The sequence below is a fragment of the Lactuca virosa genome, chromosome 5 (assembly GCF_052849685.1).
Source record: "Lactuca virosa cultivar CGN04683 chromosome 5, Lactuca_virosa_CGN04683_v6, whole genome shotgun sequence".
NCBI lineage: Eukaryota > Viridiplantae > Streptophyta > Magnoliopsida > Asterales > Asteraceae > Lactuca > Lactuca virosa.
Window position 1 is genome coordinate 310,227,756 of NC_136430.1, and position 9,981 is coordinate 310,237,736.

The window sequence follows — 9,981 nt, forward strand, 5'->3', positions numbered from 1 at the left end:
CAAATACGTTAAGTTACATATTACGAGGACTAAATAATTTAAGAAGGTTAGGTTTAGCTCTATTTCACAGCTCTCGTTTGAGTCTAACCGTTGTAGGGTAGGACCTCTCATTCGAAGAATTATCTGGTCTTAGTGATATGTAATGGTATTCGCGAGCTAGTTAGGGGAGATAATGTCACACCCCCAAACCAAGGATGGCGGAAACGTCCGGGGGTGGAGGACTTCATGTATAGTATCATAACAACAATTGTAATAGTAATTCAAGCAAACACAACCAACATATATATAATTGAAAAAGTTACATCATTGTATGAATTACATGTTTACGAATCAATTACAATATGTTGACAAAATATGAAATAGTAGACGCCTTAGCGTCCCATCCTCAAAAGCACTTGATTACCTGTTTAATGATTTCCTGAGAATACAAGTTGTTTGAAAAAGTGTCAACACAAAGGTTGGTGAGTTCATAAGCTTTTGTTTGGTATTATTAAAAGCCTTTCGTTTGTGAAAGTAGTATTTGTGTTAGAAAATCCAATATTTTCCTTAATGTGTAAATGTAGTCTTAAAACCCAAAGACCGAAATGTACAAGTAATTTGTCATATTTATAGTAAAACAATGCAAGTTTAAATCGACATAAACTCGTTAAATTTTAATGAAGTTCCCGTAAATTCCAATGTTTATTAATACTTTATGTGAGTTGTTATAACCATGCTATGACCTAGTTGGCCTGAAACGACGTTCTTCAGGCGTCGGAAATGTTATGACATTTGTCACCCCAGACCTGCCGGTCTAGCTGTTGCATGCAGCTTAGGTGTGGGTTTGTCAAACCCAATATAGATCTATACACAAGTATCACGCTCTCCCTCAAGGAGACTCTGGTTACAATACAGGACTTAATGACAATTTGAAGTAAATGTCTCACAAAGTCATTAACGGAATTACGTGTTATGAAAACTTGGTACCGTATGGCCGTACCTTGCTTAATGAAAATATCCTTTGTATAAATGTACCCTTTTTAAATGTATGTGTTATGTAATGTATCATAAACTATACCTATTATAGTTTATCAACCAAGGGTAGTACGTGGTAATGTATGCAAACTATATTCAAAATAGTTTATTAAATGTTTGAATGTATCGATTGTACTTTGATTATAATCACTTGTTATTCTTTATATTTTATATGACCAAATCCATTTGTAAACTGATGTGTGTCTAAATATTAAGATAAAATGTCATATATTGCAATAACATATAATCACATAAAGATATACACCTTGCTCAACATGTTACAAGGTGAAATTAAATTAACAGCAACTTTTCGTTGAAAACAGTTTCTGTTACTGTTCTTAGAAAATTTATAGAAAAATCATCAAAGCTCTAAATCCAAATCCGCAAATTTTGAGAGTTTGGAATATGAGTCTAGTTTGTTCGTAAATTTTATCATGATTTTTAGTGATCTCTAACAGAGGTGAAAATGTTCATAATCACAGACTGGTCCGGGTTTGCCTCTGAAATGACAGGCAGTTTTGTAAAAATCACCATAAATTGTAGAAAAATCATATGGAGATGTGCAAGTAGCCATTTTAAAGCTAAGAGTTTGAACTACTTGCACCTGGAACAGTTTTGAAAACTAAAATATTTAAGTTGACCAAAACAGTCCGTGATTAACGTCCATCTTTTCTGATGTAATCTGTTAGAAAAAGTTTAATTGTGTTCTTGATGATTTTACTTGTATTCCCCCCTTAAAACTTAAGAAAAACATGTAAATGTAGGGGTATGAACTCACCTTATGTGTTATTAGAGGATGGATGTTGGAGAAGAGAAGTGTTCGACCCAAGAACACTTAGAAGATGCCTTGACGAATCGAGAACCTAACATGAAGGTGACGATGTTTGTGTAAGATTCTTATGATTTTGAGTAGAAGGATGTGTAATAATCATAAGAAGAATGAATTATACTTACCAAGAGTGGAAGAAAGCTTGATAATCAGCCTTGGAAGTCTTGGAATTGAGAGAGAATGGTGAGAGAATTTGGAGTGTGATCCTTGGAGGAAAATGAGAGAATGAAAGAAGTATGAAGAGAGGGGATGGGTTTTTATACTTAGACAAGGAGTGGGGCTGGTCATGTAGTGGGTATGAGTTGGTCATGTAGTGGGTAAGAGCTGGTCATGTAGTGGGAAAGAGTTGGCCATGTAGTGGGTGTGAGTGGTGGCATGTGACATAAAGTAAAGTAAAGTCATCTTTCCACCTCAAGCACCTCCCCTACTAATTATTGGTATGAATGGCCCTAAAAACGTGGGGATTACTGACATATAGAGTTCTAACTGTAAAAATAAAGTTTTTGGTGAAAATCCCGCGTTAAAATGATGAAAAACGGGCCTAAAACAAAGTCGTAGTCGAAAAACCGGAAACATTATGACACGCAAAAATGCATGTCGTTTTCTTTTATGACAGGGGCTTCCTTGATACTCATTGCGTGTCATCAACACGCGCGTCGTAAGGTTACGACAGACAAATGTGTGTCGTCTTCCTTTATGACAGGGACTTCGGTCCTGAAGCTTCAGTTTTGGGTCCTTAAGCCTATTTTACCCGTTTTTACCCCGTTTCAAGTGGTTTTTGACCCAGTTAAGGGTCGGGATGGCCCGAATGATTACAAAAATTTAAGGGAACTTTTGAGAGAGATTTGGGAGAGATTCGGGAGAGATTTGGAAGAGATTTTAATAGAGAGAGGTTGAGTGAAAGAGATTGTGAGAGGTTTCGTTTGTGATCTTTTTGAGTGTCCGGCTTCGCAACGAAAGGTCCATAAACCCCGTTAAGCCATGATTTAGTGTCTTACACAATCCTGATGATTGTGCAATAGTGTTTTATCGCTTTGGTTCGTTGTTTAGCACTGTTAAGGCTAAGGAAAATCAAACACATGAATTTTTCAAATGATGTTTTCTCATTGAAATAGCGAATTGTATAATGTAAACCCTAACATACAAGGGTTAATGGAGTTGACCGGTTTGACTTGTTGACTTTGTTTGACTTTGACTTGACCGAAATTTGACGGTTGTCACATCATCCCCCCGTTAGAGGGAATTTCGTCCCGAAATTTGCATTTTGATTGGGACTTCAAGAGTTTGGAAAAAGATGTGGAAAACTTTGCGTAGTACAAGAAATTGATTATGGTGAGGAACAACCCTCCTGATGTCACATGACGACCTTGGAAATTTCTTATTGTAACTTGAACTGAGTCAATTTAAAAGGAGTTTATTGTTTTGGGATGATAGAGTATTCTATGTGTGCTTTTATACTCCCTGTTTTATCCTTGGTATTACCACTATGAATATTTTATAACGTAGTTAGCGAGTTCCATCATTACGAATGTTTCAACAAATTTTGACGAAATTTGCATTATAAGTCCTACTAGTTCTTTTATAGTCGATTGGCGTAAACTAGTCGTATATCATTAAGATTGCAAGGGCATTTTGGATGGGTGACCCCGCCTTAAGCCCACAACCAAACAAGGAACAGGGAATGAGGCGGAATCACACATTCTAAGTCCATAGAATCTTAATGATATATGACCATAACGTTTACACTAGCCATCATAGATTCCAGGGGCGTAGTATTATTGGGGCCAGGAGTAGGAATTGTAGTTCAAAATAAAATTGTTATAAGCCTGCTATCTTCAAACTTGGGCTTTGGCCCCTCCCGATTCCTAATCAGAATGGTCCAATACTCTTGCCCGATCCAAGTCGAGAGTTGATTCATGTGGCTTGAGCTTAGGCTTGGGTCTTAGAGAAAAAGGCAATGCGTCAGGCTGGCTTCACAGAGCTGCAAAAACTCTTCTCTCTCGACAGTGGATAGATAACATGCCTCGGCTCTTCAGGCCCACATTGCCTACTGGGCCAACTCAAATGAACATCCACTTTGTTACCCCACTTGGGTTATAGGCAAGTGTTACCAAGCCCGATATCAAGAAATCAAAATCGATTCATCCCTATTTGCCCAATTCGCTGCCTATCTCGCCTGCTGTTCGTTTCTCGCTGTCTCGCTAAGTCAGTCGCCTGGTCTCACTCTTGCCAATCGCCATCGCCTAATGCCCAAATCCCTATTCACACTTCACAGAAATCAGGTATGTAATCCCGAGACCCATATCCTGTTCAGCTGTTCTTTCTTTTCTGATTGTAAGATTGTTGATTGTTGGTGTTGCTGCTGCTGCTGTTTTCAGTCAATCCGTTGCCTATTTATGCGTTACTACTGTCTTACTGAGTTTCTTTTTAATTTGGCTGTCATTTGTGATTTGGCGATTTTCCAATTTGATTTACAAGTTATGAACTTATAGATTTGGTTATTGTTAAATGAGTTATTGGTTATTGTTCAAATTTTGATTTTGATTTTTTTTTTGTTAATTTCAGTTTATAATATTTTCGGCCCCCCTCCCCCAAGTTAATTGTTCAAGCTCCGCTACTGATAGATTCACTGGTAAAAACCCTGAGTTTTTACATAGATGATAAGACTTATTTGGGTTTTGCCGTGTTCCCAAGATTCATGGTTTATAGACTTGAATAGATGCTAGTTTTAGTAATAAAAAGAAATTTAGAATTTAAATGTCGATGTTAGATGCTTGTACTGATATTTAAGGGGTAAAAAAAATAAAGTTTTATTAGTTACCTATAACGACACTCAAGTCATAATTTGCATGTGTGAAGACTTGGAGTACTTTCTAATGAAAAGTGTGCTACTGGGGAAATTCGAAACTGGTACGTAGCTTCAAAGTCAAGAATATGCAGTAGGCATGTGATGCATTAAATGCATGAGGCACAAAAGTCCTAATTTGCAGCAACATATACGTATATGTGTGTGAATTGAAGAAGAAGGTTACGGCTCAAAGACCATTCATTTCCTCTTTATTTTTTATTTATTACTCCTCCCACTTACCTTATATAAATCATCACAGAAGAAGGTTACGGCTCAAAGACCATTCATTTCCTCTTTATTTGTTATTCGTTACTTCTCCCACTTCCCTTATATAAATCAGCACATTCTTACCGCGACTCTTTAACTTCTCCCTCACAAATGGATCCGCCTGCAGATCATCAAAACCCCATAGATGACCTCGATCGGTTTCAGTACTTTGATCATTAGGATCTGTTCAGGTATATATAAATGTCACTCATTACACCATCTTTCGCACAGAAAAGTAATTTTGTTTATATTGATCAAAACATGGTTTGATTTTTGCAGTGGTGACCTGCTCAACCATCAGGATTTCGAGTTGTCGGAAAAATCGCATGAAGTGCTCGATCAGAATGTTTCCACAGTACTTAACAAAGATCAAAACATCATTTCTAGAAATGAGTTTCATGATCTTGATCCCCTTGAAGACATAAGCTTATGGGATTGTTGGGAGGATGGTAATTTACCATTGGTTAGTTTCAGTGAAGACTGTAAATCCGGTGGTGAGGCTACAGGTAGTTCTAGTGCTGCCACCACTGATCACGGTGACCGGAAGGTGGCAAATAGATTGAGACCATTGGAGTTTGAAGAGATAGCGAAGTACTTTGAGATGCCGATAATCATGGCAGCAAAGGAACTAGGGATAGGGTTAACATTGTTGAAGAAAAGATGCAGAGAGCTAAACATAAACAGATGGCCTCATAGAAAACTTAAGAGCCTTCAATCCCTCATTCAAAATGCCAAGGTAAACTACGATAATAACCTTCTATACATTACTCATGCATGTATGCATGCACTTGGTAACCAAAGTAGTTTTGGTATTTTCTAAAATTTTAATTATTAGTTTCTTTATAACATAAACATAGGCCCTAGGCATATGCCACATCGAATCAATTGTTTTACTACGATTTCTGATTTATATTTACATAAACTTAACTCATTGTAAATTTTATGAACTCACACGAAAAATATATTGCATCTACCTAAAAAAAACTAGGAGTTGGGATTAAAGGAGGAGGTAGAGACGTTAGTAGGGCACAAGAAGATGATGGAGAAATTGCCAGGTATGGAACTGACAGAAAGAACAAAGAAGCTTAGGCTAGCTTGCTTCAAAGCTATTTATAAGAAGAGAGGACTTAACAATCCTTAGTCCTTACCTTTTCTTTTAGCCATTTTGTTATCATTAGTGGATTTTAATCTACATTGTATGTGTTTTTCTCTTGATAGTTTGATACTTTTTTTTTTAGTTTCATTTTATGTATTTGTCTATTGATTTTTAATGCAGAAAATTTTGTATAATTTGGGTATTATAGTTTGTATTATGTATTTAGCCATATTTTAGATTGCCGACACGACTACGCCGGCGACTCTATATCAGAGGTCTACATAAATAGACTTATGAATTTAGTAGGAATAACTTGATTATAATCTTGTGATTTGTTCCATGTCTGATCCACTCCTAAGATTCTCTTGACATGCCCCCAGTTATGTGTAATTAAAATTTTATTAGACTGTTGATCCTAATGAGTCTACCCTAAGTCCACAACCAAACAAGGAACAGGTCCTAAGGCGGACTCACCATTTCTAGGTCAATCATTCCTTAATTACACATAACTTCGAGGTACACCTAAAGAATCTTAGAGTTACCAGTTGTAAATTGTTTGTAATACCAAGTAGTGAGATTCAATGAAATAAAATGCATGCCTATTTCATTGATAAACCTTTTAGTAAATATCCTTACCATTTATATACACATGTATATTTTCGCACTTTAGTGAACTATTCTTGGTGTTTCTGTTAACGTCTTGGAGATGGAGTTATGGTAGTGGGTAGAAGTAGGTTTTGTACGGGCGTTAAAATTTACACATCATGTTGCTCCTGCGAGAATAGGGGTAGAAGAGATAATTAATAGATGCCTAATCCTATAATTACTTATAGGGATGATCCTTATTAGTTACGTCTATAATCACGTAGTGCATATCAGTTATACATAATTTGAGATAGAATAGACTTTCGAATAAATTACTCTACTCTAAGTCCACAACCAAACAAGGAACAGGAAGTAGAGCAGTAGTCATAGATTCTGAGTCTATAATATCTTTAATTATGTATAACCTTGGCGTATGCACTCAGTTATCATAGGCCTACAAATAGAGGTCTTTAGTTTTCACATAAGTTGGTTATAGTATCACCAAATACTCCTATAGTATTTTTAGCTGTTTAGATTCGATTCTTAAAGTATTCTCTGTAGGGTGTAGTTAGGTTGATAGATTTGTTGCCCATTATGACTATCCCCCAGTATATGCAAGTCACTCCTCGGACAGATATAGTTGATCAGGCTATATCCTTCCCAGACTTGATTTACATATACCAAGGCATACCCATAATGTACAACTCCTCTTCTTTTATTTTATGTTCTTCTAGTTATGACACTATATGAGCATGTATGCATGTATTTATACTTTTAATAAAAAATCATTTATTTTCTAAAAGTATATTTATTTGAAAAATGTACAAATCAGAGACTATTAGTCCCAATTGTGTTTATAGTTTGTATATCTTATGTGGTTTGATATACTTAATTCACTATAAACTGTGCTCTGATACCAATCTGTCACACCCCCAAACCAAGGATGGCGGAAACGTCCGGGGGTGGAGGACTTCATGTATAGTATCATAACAACAATTGTAATAGTAATTCAAGCAAACACAACCAACATATATATAATTGAAAAAGTTACATCATTGTATGAATTACATGTTTACGAATCAATTACAATATGTTGACAAAATATGAAATAGTAGACGCCTTAGCGTCCCATCCTCAAAAGCACTTGATTACCTGTTTAATGATTTCCTGAGAATACAAGTTGTTTGAAAAAGTGTCAACACAAAGGTTGGTGAGTTCATAAGCTTTTGTTTGGTATTATTAAAAGCCTTTCGTTTGTGAAAGTAGTATTTGTGTTAGAAAATCCAATATTTTCCTTAATGTGTAAATGTAGTCTTAAAACCCAAAGACCGAAATGTACAAGTAATTTGTCATATTTATAGTAAAACAATGCAAGTTTAAATCGACATAAACTCGTTAAATTTTAATGAAGTTCCCGTAAATTCCAATGTTTATTAATACTTTATGTGAGTTATTATAACCATGCTATGACCTAGTTGGCCTGAAACGACGTTCTTCAGGCGTCGGAAATGTTATGACATTTGTCACCCCAGACCTGCCGGTCTAGCTGTTGCATGCAGCTTAGGTGTGGGTTTGTCAAACCCAATATAGATCTATACACAAGTATCACGCTCTCCCTCAAGGAGACTCTGGTTACAATACAGGACTTAATGACAATTTGAAGTAAATGTCTCACAAAGTCATTAACGGAATTACGTGTTATGAAAACTTGGTACCGTATGGCCGTACCTTGCTTAATGAAAATATCCTTTGTATAAATGTACCCTTTTTAAATGTATGTGTTATGTAATGTATCATAAACTATACCTATTATAGTTTATCAACCAAGGGTAGTACGTGGTAATGTATGCAAACTATATTCAAAATAGTTTATTAAATGTTTGAATGTATCGATTGTACTTTGATTATAATCACTTGTTATTCTTTATATTTTATATGACCAAATCCATTTGTAAACTGATGTGTGTCTAAATATTAAGATAAAATGTCATATATTGCAATAACATATAATCACATAAAGATATACACCTTGCTCAACATGTTACAAGGTGAAATTAAATTAACAGCAACTTTTCGTTGAAAACAGTTTCTGTTACTGTTCTTAGAAAATTTATAGAAAAATCATCAAAGCTCTAAATCCAAATCCACAAATTTTGAGAGTTTGGAATATGAGTCTAGTTTGTTCCTAAATTTTATCATGATTTTTAGTGATCTCTAACAGAGGTGAAAATGTTCATAATCACAGACTGGTCCGGGTTTGCCTATGAAATGACAGACAGTTTTGTAAAAATCACCATAAATTGTAGAAAAATCATATGGAGATGTGCAAGTAGCCATTTTAAAGCTATGAGTTTGAAATACTTGCACCTGGAACAGTTTTGAAAACTAAAATATTTAAGTTGACCAAAACAGTCCGTGATTAACGTCCATCTTTTCTGATGTAATCTGTTAGAAAAAGTTTAATTGTGTTCTTGATGATTTTACTTGTATTCCCCCCTTAAAACTTAAGAAAAACATGTAAATGTAGGGGTATGAACTCACCTTATGTGTTATTAGAGGATGGATGTTGGAGAAGAGAAGTGTTCGACCCAAGAACACTTAGAAGATGCCTTGACGAATCGAGAACCTAATATGAAGGTGACGATGTTTGTGTAAGATTCTTATGATTTTGAGTAGAAGGATGTGTAATAATCATAAGAAGAATGAATTATACTTACCAAGAGTGGAAGAAAGCTTGATAATCAGCCTTGGAAGTCTTGGAATTGAGAGAGAATGGTGAGAGAATTTGGAGTGTGATCCTTGGAGGAAAATGAGAGAATGAAAGAAGTATGAAGAGAGGGGATGGGTTTTTATACTTAGACAAGGAGTGGGGCTGGTCATGTAGTGGGTATGAGTTGGTCATGTAGTGGGTAAGAGCTGGTCATGTAGTGGGAAAGAGTTGGCCATGTAGTGGGTGTGAGTGGTGGCATGTGACATAAAGTAAAGTAAAGTCATCTTTCCACCTCAAGCACCTCCCCTACTAATTATTGGTATGAATGGCCCTAAAAACGTGGGGATTACTGACATATAGAGTTCTAACTGTAAAAATAAAGTTTTTGGTGAAAATCCCGCGTTAAAATGATGAAAAACGGGCCTAAAACAAAGTCGTAGTCGAAAAACCGGAAACATTATGACACGCAAAAATGCATGTCGTCTTCTTTTATGACAGGGGCTTCCTTGATACTCATTGCGTATCATCAACACGCGCGTCGTAAGGTTACGACAGACAAATGTGTGTCGTCTTCCTTTATGACAGGGACTTCGGTCCTGAAGCTTCAGTTTTGGGTCCTTAAGCCTATTTTA

The 9,981-nt window shown here is 35.9% G+C and overlaps 2 long non-coding RNA genes across 2 annotated transcripts; both read right to left on the minus strand.

Moving 5' to 3' along the window:
* Positions 1-343: 343 nt before the first annotated feature.
* On the minus strand, positions 344-2,054 carry LOC145114772 (uncharacterized). Its single transcript, XR_013711203.1, has 3 exons — positions 1,969-2,054; positions 1,793-1,877; positions 344-418 (listed from the first exon to the last, which is right to left on the minus strand). It is a non-coding gene; the product is annotated as an uncharacterized LOC145114772 (long non-coding RNA).
* Positions 2,055-7,731: 5,677 nt separating this feature from the next.
* On the minus strand, positions 7,732-9,442 carry LOC145114773 (uncharacterized). The gene is made up of 3 exons (XR_013711204.1): positions 9,357-9,442; positions 9,181-9,265; positions 7,732-7,806 (listed from the first exon to the last, which is right to left on the minus strand). It is a non-coding gene; the product is annotated as an uncharacterized LOC145114773 (long non-coding RNA).
* Positions 9,443-9,981: the final 539 nt, after the last annotated feature.